Source organism: Hypanus sabinus, chromosome 17 (genome assembly GCF_030144855.1).
Source record: "Hypanus sabinus isolate sHypSab1 chromosome 17, sHypSab1.hap1, whole genome shotgun sequence".
Taxonomy (NCBI): Eukaryota; Metazoa; Chordata; class Chondrichthyes; order Myliobatiformes; family Dasyatidae; genus Hypanus; species Hypanus sabinus.
This window is the reverse complement of record NC_082722.1, coordinates 27,377,821-27,395,085: the sequence shown is the minus strand read 5'-3', so window position 1 is coordinate 27,395,085 and position 17,265 is coordinate 27,377,821.

Here is a 17,265-nt window from a genome sequence, read left to right as displayed (position 1 = left end):
TATATATATATATATTAATATTGAAATTTATGCTATTTTTTCACCGTTAGTCATATTAGTATCTTAGGTGTTACTTAACAGATACAAAAGGAGAAAAAATGTGCAGCCAAATTACTGCATGACCCGCTGGCAAATAAGTAGGAAACAACAAATAACTGATGTTAACATCTCGTAAGCATTCGCTGAATTGTGTACCGACCTACCCGAAAACAGTTATACACGGGGAATGAATTCACTTGCTAAAGCTTTATGGCAGCGCAGTGTGAAACCTAAATATAGTAAGAGTGAATAAAGTTGCTAGCTCATAAGACAAGTTTTAACTCTTCCGACCTGCTGGACTGCGAAGGTAGCATTTGATTGTCTTGTAGGGTAGGGACGATTGACGAAGTAACTCAATATAGATACAGGAACCATAATATATTTACAAATATTTACAAATCTGAATGCAGGTGAATGCAGCGTTAACTCAACATACTGTACTGTATTTACAAGCCTGAATGCAGGTGAGAGGGCAATGAGTCCTCAGTGGCCATCTTTGCATTTTGCACTTTGTGGATGGATCATACAGATGGCTGATTGAAATAACATTGGTTATTCTCAGAGTACCCTTTCTGCATGATGATGAGAGGAATATTTTTTTTCAGAACCAAAGTATTACATCCGTCTATAGACAAATCTCTACCGATGATTCCAAATTAAGAGGATTTTTTCCAGAGAGGTATAATCCTCGTCTGTAATGAACACACCATGGAGCTTTTGTACAGCAAGATTCAACTTTACCATGATTCAAAGCTTTTGATAAGTCTTGAATCAATGGTACTACCGAAATGTTGGCAGCGGGAGGTTGACTAACACAGCAAAAATGCAGACGGTTATGGACACAGCTCAGTTCATCAGGAAACCAACCTCCCATCTCTGTTGTCTGTATACATTTGGCATCACTGTTCCCTCTCATCCGCGCGGGTGCGCCACCACGTGTTAACTGAAGCACTCCCGCTCACGTAGCATTTGTTACTGTTATCATTTTGAAACACCCTGTGAAACACTTACCCAACAGACTGGTATATGTCTAGGGGAAAAGGATATCCAGCCACTCACCAACCCCACCTCCCGTACACGCAGGTGCTGTGAGAATCAAGTTTATGCCGCGCGCACACACACAATATCAAATTCATACCAGACACCGTTATAGAATACACTTTAAAGATTGGATTAAAACTAAAAGAGTACTATGCAATACAATACATATGAAGGAAAAGAAAATAAAGTAAAAGGCGCAAAATTATCAAAGTTCAGTCAGTTTAGTGCACATCGCTGGAGCTCAACCATCAAACCATTCGACCCCTCGTCACTTGCTTCCCACCTCCACGTCCTCGTACCTGGGGCAACCCTGATGGTCGACCGAGCAATGCAGCGCTCGTCCACCTTCTTCGGCGTCTTCTTCCGGACTAACCTGACAAAACCGCGAAACCCCCAAGCTCCCAGCCTCAGATTACAAAATGACATACCCCATTGGTGAACAAATGAATACAATCCCGATATCAGCAAGTCTAAATCTAAACAACTGCGAGAGAAAGCACTTATCATACAAAGAAGCATTCCTACTCTTAACAAGACAAAGAAGCCATTTTGATTAACATACACAGTATCTTATACAGTCTGCCCCACCCGCAAATGTCATGCCCTCATGACATTACCAGAGTTCCCCTATGCTTCTTGCATCACACAAATTGCAACCCAGGTGCAGAAAGCAGCGACATAACTACCCAGAGCAGTAGAAATCACACTCGGTTCTCTTGTCACCACATATGTCAACCGCTCAAGGGGGCGCCTACTTCTCTGAAATCTCCGTACATCTTCTGCCTACCCTACCGTCTCAGACCCCGCGGGGGACACTCATTTCGGACACTCATCCTCTCCCTCACTGGACTCCCTCTTCACCTGCGAGCCCCTTGGCTCACGTTCGGGTTCCACCCTCTCTCCAACCAACGCTGGCTGCCTCTCCATCTGACCATCAACACCTTCCCTCCTCTTGTCCAACTTAATATGGGAAGGGCTAGGAGCCTCCTCTTCTGGTACTGGAGCGCCAGTGAATGGGAACAGGGGCCACTCACCTGAGTCGTCATCTTCCGAATCGGTATCCATTCCCGGGTTAAGGACCCGTCCCGACTCTTCAGCAGCTGCCTCCTTCCTCGTTCTGCGCCCTCGCAGAGTCCTTGTACTAGGCGCAACCTCCCACTCTGCCTCCGTGTCCACCTGCACCGCTTGGCCCAGGGGCAGCGGGTAATTCCGATGGAGTACCTTGACAGGCCCATTCCCATCCGCAGGTTACACCCGGTAAGCTGGTAGGTTCGGCATCTGGCTTTGTATTACACAGGCGGTGGCCGCCCATCGATCTGCCAACTTCTGCTTACCGGGAAGTCCCAAATTCCGTAAAAGGACGCGGTCGCCCGGCAATAATTGAGCATACTTCACTTTTTGATTATGTTTCCTCTTATTCCTCTGATTTTGTTTGGTAGCCTCCGCCTGAGCCAACTCATTCGCTCCCTGCAACTCCCTCCTCGTATCGGACACATACTTTAGATAGGGCCTCCCGGTTAATTCACCAACTTCAGCACCAAAACACAAGTCAATGGGCAACCTCGCTTCCTGCCGGAACATTCGGGCGAGGACCCTATAGCATCATTGCAAGAAAAATTGTAACAGTGAACTAATTGTCCAATATGAGGACTCCACTTATTTTTCTGCCTAATCTCCAGCATCCCGAGCTTATCCAACAGAGTCCTGTTGAACCGCTCAGGCTGAGAATCACCCTATGGGTGATAAGGGGTAGTTTTGGATTTCTCAACACAAAGGATAGTCAGTAATTCATGGATAAGCCGGCTCTCAAAGTCCCGCCCCTGGTCACTATGGATCCGTCTGGGAAGGCCATAATGAACAAAATACTTCTCCCACAACACCTTCGCCACCGTCGTCTCCTTTTGATCCTTAGTGGGAAATGCCTGAGCAGAGCGAGTGTAATGATCGGTGATAACTAAGACATTCGCGGTGTTGTTGGTGTCAGGCTCAATCGACAGAAAATTCATACAGGCCAGGTCCAGGGGTCCCGCACTGTGCAAGTGCGACAGTGGAGCCACCGACGCTGGCATGGTCTTCCTCCGGATGCAACAGCTGCATTTCGTACAGTATTCTTCGACTTCCCCCCTCATCCTGGGCCAGTAGAACCGGTCTTTAGTAATCCATAGGTCTGTTGCACCCCCAACCATCATGCAAGGCCTGGAGTACAGTCTGCCGATACTTCTCCGGCATGACCAGTTGCCAAAGGCGTAATTGGTCCGGAGGCGCCGTGACCCGGTACAAGACTTGGTTCTTTAATTTCAACCGAGGTCACTCCTTCAATAATAAATGCACGGACGTGTGTTTCGCCTTTTCAGCCAACACCACATCCTCCTTCTCTACTGCTCTCCACACAGTGCCAAGACCCGGATCCTGTTGCTGAGCAGCTGCCACTTCCCCCGGACAGAATTCCGGTAACTGTTTAGTCTGCAGTGCAGTCAGGTCACAGTAAGCTAGGGGTATGGCGTCGTCAACAACCCCCAAATGGTCCACGGCTCGCTACAGCATTCCTCTTCCTTCGGCCTTCACGGAGATAGCAAACTGACACACAACCTTCACTCCAGAGCCATGGACACCCTCCCACTCCTCGTCCTTCTCCCGTTCCCCCGGCTTCCGACGTGACAACGCATCCGCATCGACATTCCTGCTTCCTGGGCGGTACTTCAGGCTGAAATCATATACCGACAAGGCCGCCAGCCACTGATGCCCTGTAGCATCCAGTTTAGCCGAAGTCAGAATATAAGTGAGAGGATTGTTATACGTTCTCACCTCGAAATTCGCTCCTTACAGGCAATCGCTCAACTTCTCTACCACCGCCCACTTCAGTGCCAGAAACTACAACTTGTGAGAGGGATAGTTTCTCTCAGAGGGCGACAAGCTTCGGCTGAAAAGGCTACCTGTCTCAATGCTTTGCCATGTTCCTGGTACAGATCAGCCCCGAGACCCTCTCGGCTAGCATCGGTGTGCAGCACATATGGCTTTTGGGGATCAACAAAAGCCAACACTGGGGCCTGGGTCAGCGCTCTTTTCAAAGATCGGAACGCCTCTTGACATCGATCATCCCATCCCGAGTCGAAAGTTTACACCGGGTTCAAGTATCCTCCAGCGTCTTGCCTCCGCTCCCTCTTCCTTTTCTTCCCCACTGGGGGAGAGCTACACAACAGCTGAGTCAACGGGTCACACATTTCAGCGTATCCTTTCACAAATCGGCGGTAATCGGGATCTGGTAATATGCAGTTCTTAAGACCAGCACACTGAACGACTTCGCTCTGCTCAGGCACGCCAACGCGTCCTCGCCCCTCGGGACGATATATTGATCAGGGTCAGTTCGCCGATTCAAAGTCCTATAGTCAACGCACAAGCGTTGTCTCCCATTCTTCTTCCGTGCCACCACTGTTGGGGATGCATAGGGACTTCGGGACTCAGCTATGATTCCAGCTTCCTTCAACTTGCACAAGTGCTGCCGCGCATCTTCAACATCTGCCGGGGCCAGCCGCCGGGATCTCTCTCGGAACGGCTTGTCCACCGTCACACGGATGGTGTGGCGAGTGATTTTGGAGTAGCCCACAACCAACTCGCCTCGAGAAAAAAAAAACTGCTTCCATCTTCAGCATCTTCTCCACCAGCCTGCGTTTCCACTCCGGCGACACAGGAGAATCCCCGAAGTTAAAGGCTTCAGCAGTCAGCTCCCTTCGATGTTCCAAACCCTCGCCGTTAGGGGTCCTCACTGGGGCGCTAGACATTATCGTCACCGGAAACAGATGTGCCTGCGGCATTCCTCTTTTAAACGTGATGTCTCTTGCCGTAGTGTTCCCAACACTTACGGCTGTACACCTCGCATGTACCACCTCTGGTCTCTGCACTTCGGCCTCACTAGCGCCCCCGCCGGAAATCGTGTTTCCCCTTCAAGATCGTCCAGGGCGTCTACTAACAGGGCTTCGCCCGTCGGCACTCCGGGGGTCCCATCACGAGTGCTACATCCCCTGGTCGTATGATCTTGGGCCTCGCCTGCGTACACCACACCATCCCTCGTTTACACTCCGTCTCCAGCCCTTCGGGGTCAACCCCTTCTTCGAATACCGCTTGAAACACTGGATGCACCGAGAGAGTCTCCAGAAAGTGTTCCCCACCTCTTTCTCATTACAAACTCCCAGGAGCCGTCGCACAACGGGTCAGTTAGTCCCCAGCAGGATGGCAGCAACACCGGTTTCCACCCCAACACCAACGTCTCAATGGCTTTGGAAACACCCACATCACCCTCCGAGAACTCCAATCTCACCCAATACGTACCCATCGTACGGGTAATCACCCTCGCCTGCACCCCTAAACTGCAGAGCGTCAATTGCGGTTACGGGCAAATGCTTTCGATATTGGTTTAGAACGACCGGTACAATAAGATCACCTGCGATCCCGTATCAAGAACAGCTTTTGCGTAAACTCCGTCTATCCGGAGACACACACTGACATGTGGTCCTAGCAGCTCATCCGGAATAAAGGCGTGGGCATCAAGTGGTCCGCTGGCTGATCTCTGGGAACGTGTTCCTCCAATTGGCTCCAGTCCGTTCTCTCACTGGGCCACTCCTAAGTTCCCCGACAACTTGTCTCTCACAATCCCACCGAAAGTGTCCCTCCTCTCCACAGCTATAGCACACACTCGGCCGCTCACAGTTCCGCCTGAAATGCCCCCTCTTTCCCACAGTTAAAGCACAAGCTGCCCGCCGCCCCTTCCCGCTCACGACCTACTGCACGGGCCGCACCCGGGAGTGGGTACATTCCCTGTTCTTCCCCTCCAGAGGGGTCCCTACTCCCCTGGGGCTTTTCAGTCCTCTGCCCAGCCACCATTTCCTGTATCTCTGAGGGTCGCTCTCCCGAGACCCTTTTCCACTCCAACGCTCTCTTTTCCTTCCGCACCACTCTAATCAGTTGTCCGAATGATGGATGTGGGCCCTTTCTATAAGCCTGCCGGGTAGTCCACGCCTCCATGTCCTCCTCCAGGAAACACTGAGTATCTGACCCATCCTCACGCTAGCCACGTCAGGCGCCTTCACTACCCCCCAGCGCCGCAACGCCGCAAGCACTCCCTTCATCAGAAATATGTACTCGGAGAGCGTTTCCCCTCTCCGTTGTTCCAGGAGTTGGAACTCTGCTAAAAGCAGCCAGGGTGCGACTGACAACCCAAACGCTCCCTCCAAAACTTCTATGCGTTCCTTCACTGAAGCCCCAGGCTTTTCACCTTTCAACTCCCGGACTGTTTTCGCTGCCGAACCCGTCAAACTTCCCAACAATCGCTGCCTCTTCTCCTTTTCTGAGCCTGGCCACTCCTCTTAACATCAAAGAGGTATGTTCGATCCAGGTCTCATAGTCCAATTCCCCGTCCGGAGTAGGCTTGGCTGCTGAGAACCCCCAGTTTCAACCGTGTCCTCTCGGCCACTCCCACCAGGAAGTTAAGTGAGGCTGCCAGATCTGAGGCCTCCACCGTCCCTGAGGGGCGGGGCTAGTCACGCCTCCCTCCTCCGTCCTCCCTTTACTAGTGACGGGCACCTCTCTGGGGGCCACTTGTATTTCTAGCTCCTTCTCCGGTGCTTCATCACCCTCATCCTTGTAGAGGGTGTGGAGCCCCCACGGCCCTGCGTCTCCCGGAACACTGACCGTCGCTGGCAGTTCCAACGTCAAAACGACAGCACTCGTACGAACCAACGCCCAGCTAGACTCCACCTCTTTACCACACCTTCTAGCTACCAATTCTACCTGCCCAATACCTTTTACCAAACTTAACCCCCGCACTAACCCATCTCCCGAAACTCGAAAATCCACTCCGCTCACTACACAGGCAGACTGCATAGGTACATCTTCCAACTCGCACCAGCTAACAATCTTATCTCTGTCCATTTCCGCACTGCTGCCTGCCATAAATGTAACACTTACCCAACAGGCTGGTATACGTCTGGGGGAAAAGGAGATCCAGCCACTCACCAACCCCTCCTCCCGTACACGCAGGTGCTGTGAGAATCAAGTTTATGCCGCGCGCACACACAACATATCAAACTCACATCAGATACCGTTACGGAATACACATTAAAGATTGTACTAAGTCTAAAAGAGTACTATGCAATACAATATATATGAAGGTAAAGAAAATAAAGTAAAAGGCGCCAACTTATCAAAGTTCAGTCAGTTTAGTGCACATTGTTGGAGCTCAACTACTCATTCGACCCCTTGTCAGTTTCCTCCGACCTCCACGTCCTCGCACCTGGGACGACCCGAGTGGTCGAGCGAGCAGTGCAACGCACGTCCAACCTTCCTCGGCGTCTTCTTCTCGACTCCACTGAAAAGACCGCGAAAACCCCGCTCCCAGAGCCACAAGACAAAATAACATTCCCCATTGGTCAACAAATGAATAGAATCCTGATATGAGCAAGTCTAAAGCTAAACAACTGTAAGAGAAAACACTTATCATACAAAGAAGCATTCCTACTATTAACAAAACAACGAAGCCATTTTGATTAACATACACAGTATATTGTACTCATGCACTTAATTGTCAGACAGAAAGACAGACAGACAGACAGACATAATTTATTGATCCCGAGGGGAATCATTTTCGTTACAGTTGCACCAACTAGGAATAGTGTAGAAATATAGCAATATTTTTAAAAAATAAGTAATTAAATAATACTAAGTAAATTATTCCAAGTGGAAATATGTCCAGGACCAGCCTATTGGCTCCGGGTGTCTGACACTCTGGGGGAGGATTAGTAAATTTGATGGCCACAGGCAGGAATGACTTCCTATGACGCTCATTGTTGTATCTCGGTGGAATGAGTTTCTGGCTGAACGTACTCCGCTGCCTAACCAGTACATTATGGAGTGGATGGTAGACATCGTCCAAGATGGCATGCCATGTGCAAAGCATCCTCTTTTCAGAAACCACCGTCAGAGAGTCCAGTTCCACCCCCACAACATCCCTGGCCTTACAAATGAGATTGTTAATTTTGATGGTGTCTGCTACCCTTATCCTGCTGCCCCAGTACACAACAACAAACATGATACTATTGGCCACCACAGACTCGAAAAACATCCTCAGCATCGTCCCACAGATGTTAAAGGAGCTCAGTTTCATCAGGAAGTAGAGACGTCTCTGACCCTGCTTCGAGACAAACTCTGTATTCTTTGACCAGTCCAGTTTATTGTCAATTCGTATCCCCAGGTATTTGTAATCGTCCACCATGTCCACACTAACCCCTTGGATGGAAACAGAGGTCATTGGTCCCTTAGTCCTCCTCAGGTCCACCAACAGCTCCTTAATCTTTTTCACATTAAGCTGCAGATGATTCTGCTCACACCATGTGACAAAGTTTCCCATCATAGCCCTGTACTCCCCCTCATCTCCCTTGCTGATGCATACAAATATGGCAGAGTCATCAGAAAACTTCTGAAAATGGCAAGACTCTGTGCAGTAGTTAGGTGTATATAATACGCATGTGTTTTTTTAAACAACAACAGTACCACATCCATTACTGCTTATCATTTTAGAGATTCAACGTATTTACATTGACAGTGTTTAAAGTTGCAACGCTGTTAGAAATTCTACCAATAAGCTCAGAATGGAAGTCGGCTAATAAGCGGTCAGTCCGTACATAATCCTATTACAAGCCATGGCAAATTTTCCTTCTTGGAGGAATTGTTGGTCCGTGCTGTTGTTAAAAATTAAGTTCAGGGAATGTTGTTTTCTTCTCCCTAAGAATGGAAACCAGGCTAATCAAAGGCATATTCTCTTCAAAGACTTAAAAAGGGTCTCGAATCGAACCGTTCATTGTCTGTATCATACCTATCCATATATCAGTGGTTTCCAACCTTTTCATGCCATGGTCCCCCACCATTAACAGAGGTTGGGAGACCCTGTCAGTGATGGTGCTTGACCTACTGAGTTCCTCCAGCATTTTTGTTTGGTACTCTGGATTTCAGAATCTCCTGAGCTTATGATTTTCTGTAACGTGAATAGTGACAGGATATACTGGAGGGACTTTAGACGTGTTGCTGCAGGAAGGGATTTTAGTGTGCACTTAACAACGACACATCAGGATCCAGATAAGAAAGGGGTTTAGCCTATTTGCTCTCTTGTCAGTATTTTGGCAAGTGCTGAAAGACCACGTTGTACGAGTAGACAACGGCCTGGTCTGTCTTGGAGTGCCGTGTGCTCTTCTGGTCCACAGATAGCACGTAGTAGAGGTCGAACGATTGCAAAAGAGATTTTCTGGGACTTTTCCTGTGACAGAAGGCTTTAGTGGCACGAAGAGATTGGATAGACATGGACTTTTTACTATGGAGTACAGGTGACGAAGGGATGACTATAGGAATTTGAAAATAAAACAATTTTTATGGACATTAATATACAAGATGCTCATAGCCCATTTCTCAGTACAGGGGATCCAAATCTAGAAAACATAGCTGTGAACTGAGAGAGAAAATATTTAAATCACAGCTGGGCACGGCATGGTTTTCAGACAGAGGACGGTAGGTATATAGAAAAAGTTGTTAGAGGAAGTGGTATCCTGCTGCAGGCATGTATAAGAGCGGCTACGTAAATATTTTGTACAGAATGTATGAAAGGGGTGGAAGAGCCGTCTTCCGTGATGCACTCCAGGATTCAATGTTTTCTTTCAGCTAAAGATCTGCAACAAACTCCTCGTACAGGTTAACAGGAAACGACAAATGACAGAGAATAGAAATACATAACGGGCACGCTGATGACATCACGGAAGCCTTTGTGGTTAAAATTTACATGTGTCTCAAAAATCGATTTGCAGATTGTTGGCTTTATTTTTAAGCTTGATGTTTAGGTTACAGACAGTGGATTTTTTTTTAATATAAAGTAACTTCAAACACTCTTCCGCGCAACTGAATGTTTCTCATTTTTTCAGCGATATCGGTGTTTCGATTCTACGGCGTGTGCATTCTGGAACGAGAAAAAATGAGAAGCTTCATCACAATGTTAATTAAAACAGAGTTTTAAGTTTAATCTATAACCGTAACAATTGTTAACATCCTTCCAAGCGTGAACGGTTACATCATGTGCGATTATATGGAAAATGATTTAGGCTTATTTTCATTTAATGCAGAAAATAATGAAATGTGGTCGGATATTGACGTCAGATCGCGCAGTAAAACAAAGAAGAGGACTTTCTATGAAAAAAAAAGTATATTATTTATGTAATTAATTTCACAACCAAGATGGATTCTACACTGTCATATCTATGTAAATTAATTTGAAAATGTGTTAAAACATCAGTCTTTTTCGAATCAAAAAATATAAATCGAAACAGTAGGAAAAATGCCTGACAGGCGAAGACAGCTTGAAAATTATAAGTTCATCACCTCCACTGCAGGTCAACACTCTACCTGCAAATCGGGTAGCGTCGTCTACTGTAGTCAGAGATACCGATGCTGCTTCCTCTACACTGGTTGGAGTCGACATAAACTGGGGACTACTTTTCAGAGCAACTCCACTCCATCCCATAATGCGGAATTTGTGAGTGGCCAATTATTTCTATTCCTATCTATTCAAGTTCCTACATTTCGCTTCATGTTCTCTTCTTACGACTTCATGAGGCTACTCACAGGGTCGGCGAGCAACACCTCGGATTCAGTCTAGGTAGCTTGCAACCCGACGACATGAACATCGGCTTCTCCTTCAAGTAATTTTCCCTGCCATAACTTTCTTCTGCTCTCAGCTCTGTCCTCTTATCCTCTCTGCTCTGCTGCCTATAACCGCCACTTCTGTCCCACTTCTTTCCCTTTCTGCCGTAGTCTAATCCCCTCCCCTATTAGATTCCTTATTCTCACGCTCTTTGCATTTTCAATTTCTTACCTCCCAGCTTCGTACTTCATCCCAACGCCCAACCGTACATATGATCTTCCTCCTTCCCCACAAAGCCCCCTCGACCTGACTTCACCTATCACCTTCTAATTTTTCCTCCATCTCACCGTCTATTTATTCTAGTATATTCCACCCTCCTTTCCGGTCCGAATGAAAGGAGTCGGGGCGAAACGTTGACTATTGATTCATTTCCATAGATGCTGCCTGGTCTGCTGAGTTCATTTTGTGTGTGTTGCTCTGGATTTCATTATCTCCAGAGACTCTTGTGTTATTGATATGAATGCTCTTCTATCAGTCCTTTGAGAATATTTTCGACATTATCTGAAAATGGCAATACTGGGAGCTAAAGATAACTCAGTGTGCCTGACGGAGAATTGCTTCGATAGCTGCCGCTGAGAGAAGAGAAGAGTGAGCACACAGCATGCTGAAGTCCCTTCGGTCTTGGACCCAATCTTCTCACTATGTTTTCAAAGACATGAATGAAGTAACACAAGACCATAGGGATGATATCAGGTTAGATAGCACAGTAACTTCTGGACAACAGCAGAAAAAAGCGATGCGCAAAAGTAAAGGAAACATGGAGCGTCAGCGGAGAGCGAAACAGATATAAGATTTCTGATCGATCACCCGATGAATGGTTGCAAATTAAGGAAGCGATTCTGTTTCCATTCTTTGATTCTCCCTACTGTACCAAGCATCTTTCACTTTACAGTATAAGTACAATGGAATGTGCAATCTTTGCAAGATGCTGTAAGTACTTTTTAACTAGGAGAACGCTCCTGATGGCTGGGGAAACGTGAAAAAGTCATTCACACGGTAATAGGCAGATACTGCACAATTCATGGGGTTTCTTGAATAGTTTCTTGAGAACATTAGTCCAATAACCTTCGACTTAACTGGGGCTGCCAAATCGAAAACATTTTAACCGTCTGATTTATTTTGGTAAATTTCAAAACTTCTCAAATCTTCGAAGACGAAATCAATATTTAAAGATTTGAAAATCTTAAAACTCTAAAGAAATGTTTTTCTTAGTTATCAGTACTTTCAAAAAGATTAAAAACCGCTTTAGCAGTGAATAAATCTCAATTAACAGTTATTTGATGATTTACGTACAATCTGGCCAAAATTTGTAAAGTGCATTTTTAACTCTTAAGTCATCTGTACTTTGTTTTACCCTCGACTGTGATCATTATAATTCCCTCCTATTAACCTGGAGGAGAATATTGCTCTCAGCACCAAAAGTCAGGTGGTTATTTTTTTCCTGTAAATTAATTTTATATGGCTGGGACAATTGTTTCCAGTCCTTGTTTCTTCACGTGAACTTAACATAAGGCCACAATTGGAAAATGCTTTTCTACTTATCGGGAATAAATTATACATGCACAGAACACATTCGCAAGACTACGTAAATCACACAATAACCCTATAGCATTCTCACAACATCCTACTATCCACGGCATTCCAAGGAACACATCCCACAACCATGTGGATGGAACCATGGCTTCATACGGCATTGCACCAGGACTTCGGTCCATTTCGCGCATGTAGACCGAGAAACCTATCCCAGCTATACCCGTTTTCTTGTGTTTGTAATTTACCACAGTAAACGTTTTTCTATCTGTGTACCAATCCAAATGTTAGTAACACATTTCAATCGTACCCACTTCTATAGATTCATCCCATACTCTCTTCCAGTTACCAAGCTCCCTTGCTTTGGGAAACGTGTCTTAGATCCATTTAAATGTTCTCTCTCTCATCTTGAATCGATGCAGCTATTTTGGGTAAAAGACTGTAAACATACCTCTACTTACGCCCCTAAATATATAAGGTCACCACACAAACTCCTAACCTCTAGGGAAGAGTAACCCAAGATGTTCCCTACAGGTACAAACATGCTGTCCCGCAAATGTATTTGTGAATCTTTTCTGGACTATTTCAAGCTTCGTCGGGCCTTTTCTGTAGCCGGCTGATCCGAAATCCACAGAATACAGTGAGTATGCTTCACCAACGACCTGTACAGCAGGACATGACGGCGCAGATGCTACAATTGTGAATAAATGTAACAAACACATTCTTCACCAGTCTGCCCACCTCTATTGTCACGTTCAACGATCAATCTGCATGTATCCTCAGTCACTTTGTTTTACTTCAATGCCGTGGGCAATCTGCTGTGCAATTTCTGCCCTTTTTTAACTAACCAAAATGCAACCATTCGCAAATGTCCGACTGCTATTCTAACTGCAATTTCTTGTCCTGCGTTCGCAGTTTATCGCCGTAGATGTTTTTCACTGTCTAATATACCAACAATTTCGTTGGATTCCGAAATATATTAATGAAGATAATTCAGAATATTTCATAGATGACAAACAATACTGAAAATGGATCCTACCTGTTCAGTACACCACCAGCTGCAGGCGGTCATTCTTAATATCAAATTCCCGCTATTACCGTTTGACTCCCTCTACTAAACCAATTTTGTATTCTTGTGCGCACGTGTCTGGCTCACACCGGTTCGAATGTCAACGAGTTTTATGTGCAATCCTGCCGAACGGGACATTGCAAAAGGTATTGAAGTTATTGTCCAATTGCTGCACTCTGCAATTTTATTCATCAGTTCATCAAAGCAACTCAATCACATTTGTGATCCCAAATGACAAATCCATGCTAACCGGCACTTTTTCAACCTTTCACATTTCAAATTGTGATAATTTTTCTCCCTCCAATCAAATCCAGTATGTTTCCAAGTCGCCACCTTCATCTCTCCTCTTGCCCTTGCAGATCTTCTTAAGTAAATGCACATTTACCATTCTACAAGGCTATGGTAACGCAATATCCAATAAAGACGATGCTGATATATTTGCAACAGAGCTTACAATTTCTCCTCTAGCTTCTCACAATGTCAAAAGATACATTTGATCAGGTGCCGTAAGTTCATCAAACGATCTGTGTTCTTAAACCGTGAACACTTCGTCCCCGGGACGCCTCAAATTTTCTCATTTGTTTCTGTTAACAAATAATATTAATTCTCTTTAATCCCTTAGTTTCCATGATTTTCACCACAGTAATGGGAAATAATAACTTTCAGCTCTGTCATAGCGATTGCTCGGTCGGTATTTCCTTATTTCCTTTTGTTTTCTATTCAGAAGTTGTATCATGTTACCTTTGTGCTCTCATGATTCCCGTCTGGTCTACTGAAGTACATCTTATATTTCCGTCGGGAATTGCTTGAACCCGTTTCCTATAGATGACGCAGGTGTCCTTTCTCTAAAACAGTCCTCGATGTCCTCATGAACCGGGATTCTCTAATCCTGTTGGCCTTGCCATTCTCTTTACCGATACCACTCATGCATTTTAGCGGAAGTTAACAGAGGGTAATGCCTTGAAATAAGAGAGGAAAATTTTAATGAGTTTTCGAAGCAGTTACATTACACAAGTAGTAGTAGGCGATTTGACAGTGCACCAAGAGAGTGTTGATTTGAAAATAACTCATCTCCTTCTACCTTAGACCTGGAACTTATCAATCACCCCGATGAGCTATTAACTTCAAGTAGTAAGGGACTTAATGAGAAGGAATCTGACTGGAGAGGGCATTGGGCCATTGGAGAAAGTGAACGAGGAGCAGCAGATAAGCGAGATGAGGAGAGGAGAAGGGATAAAATGGGACCGAGAATGGAAAATAGAAAACGATGAAAGGTGTACCGGAGAAATTACTAAAAGTTAGAACATTCTATGTTCATATCAGCAGGTTGGAGGCTATCGAGATGGAATATAAATGCACCTATCAAGTGCCATCTATGTAAGAACCCTCCCCCACATCACCTTCCAGGTTATAGGCCTGTCCCTCCCCTATCTCCTTATTGTGACTTCTTACCCCTCCCTTCCAGTTCTGAAGAGGTATCTCACCCAGAAACATCGACTGTTTATTTTTCATCATTGATGTTGAGCTCCGCTCTCTCGTTGTATGTATTCCACGGGATCGCCTGTATCTACAGCATTTCTTTTACGTAAGGACTTGATGCAGCCTTGACCATTGACTTCATATATAATGTGCACTTAATGAATACATCCTATGAAATTCTATCTTTTAGACTGACCACTCTCCTTTGCAATGTCGCTGGATGCAACCGTTTGGTTCGTGGCTCTGCTCCCCGCGTTTTGGCCAGGTATGCATAGATTTTTGTGCCCAGTTTAAGAAACAGATATTTTACAATATTATACATCATTTACCCGCAGCAAATTTAGCCATAGTAAACCTCCAATTCGCATACCAGTGTTCTGCCTATTTTGTCTGTTGATTCGTTGTCCAGTGAATGCAACTGTTTTCAGCAATCTCTCTTGTGTTTTATCAGCCTCAGAAGGAACATCGGCCAAAGTGGAACAATTCCCGGCTACCTTAAATGCCTCAATCGGTGGAAGTGAATCCATGTTCTGCAAATTTCCAATACTACAAGATACTGCTGAAGTTTCGTGGCGGAAGGAGGGTCAGGAAACATTTATAGAACCAGACAGCAGAAATCAGTTCAATGTAAAGAAAGGCAGGGCTACATTCACCCTCCTGAATGTGACATACGCAGACGCAGGCGTGTATTACTGTCAAGTGAAAACTAAACAACAAATATTGGGATATGGAAGTGGCTCTCAGCTTATTGTGTTAAGTAAGTGTCTTTATTCCTGTAAGTGGAAAACTTTCAGCTCTTTGCATTTGAAGAAAAGCCAAGATTGCGGAAATGTTATTGCTCTTTGAAAATTTGTGCCATTAATTTGCATTCCAGCTTTCAAAATATTTCGAAATATTCTTCAGATTATTATGTTGATTATTTCGATGTGATTCTGCAGATTGACTTTTGCTCCACTTATTATTTGTTCCGATGATATTTCCAACCTTATATTTGTTATGACTATATTCCTACACAATGCCTGGTGAACCTCCTCTGAACTTCATCCAAAGACAATATATCCTTCCTGAAGTACGGTGACCAGAAATGCACACAGTACTCCAGGTGCAGTCACCAGAACCCTGTACGGTTGCAGCATGACCTCCCAGCTCTTGAATTCAATCCCTCCAACAATGAAAGCCACGATTCTATTCGCCTTGTTAATAACCTTTTGCACCTGCAAGCCAAGCACAAACACCCCTAATTCCTTGTGCACAACATCATGCTGCAATCTTTCACAATTTAAATAATATTCAGCTCTTCTATTATTCCTTAGAAAGTAGATGATCTAGCATTTACCAACATTATATTCCATCTGCCAGACCTTGTCCCACTCACATTATCTATATCCCTCTGAAGACCGTCCACATCCTCCATACAATTTTATTTTCCTTTCAGTTTACTGTTAACAGCAAAAATTGCTACGCTACGCTCAGTTCCCTATTCCAAATGATAAATGCCAATGGTAAACAACTGCGGGCCCTGCACTAACCCCTGCAGCACCCCACTCACCACTGACAGCCAAACGGAGAATCGCCCATTTATACCAACACTCTGCCTTTTGCTGGATAATCATTTTTCTATCCATGCCTATGCACTTCCTCCGACTTCATGCATCCATATCTAATTTATAATTCTCTTATGTGGCACCTCATCGAACGCCTTCTGGAAATCCAGGCATACGCCAGCCACGTGTTCCCCTCCATCCACTGCATTCATTATGTCCTCAAGAAACACCAGAAAGCTTCTCAAATAGGACCTGGACTTTCTGAATCCATGCTGCGCCTATCTAATGGAAACATTCCTTTTTAAATCTTTCGCTATTTCTCCTTTAGGGACAGCTTTAAGCATTTTCCCGACTACAGACGTTGAGCTAACTAGCCTGTATATGTCAATCTTTTTCCTACACCCATTTTAAAATGTGGCGTGACATTTGCTGTCCAACAACTTAAAAACAATCAAAAGCTTATAAAAACAGATGTACAGAACCACGTAATTTTTAGACGAAGAACTTGATTCGGGTTAGATAATGAGAGATAGGGAACTGTAGACAAATTCGGCTGAAGGGCAAATCACAAGCCATTTAACTTTAAGCGAAACGTTGTAAGATTAAATGCTACCATCCCGTTCCTCAGCCTGCTTTTATACTACCTCATCTCGAAGTATTACGCCGATTTCGATCCGATAGTTTCTGAAGTGCACAGCTATAAATATTTATACATAGTTAATAAACATCGGCAAAGCAAGCAAAGCCACTTCATTAATGTCAAATATGGGACGTGTGCGTAAAAACTGCACAGAGAGATACACAGCTTGATCAGCGTGTTGCTCCACAAT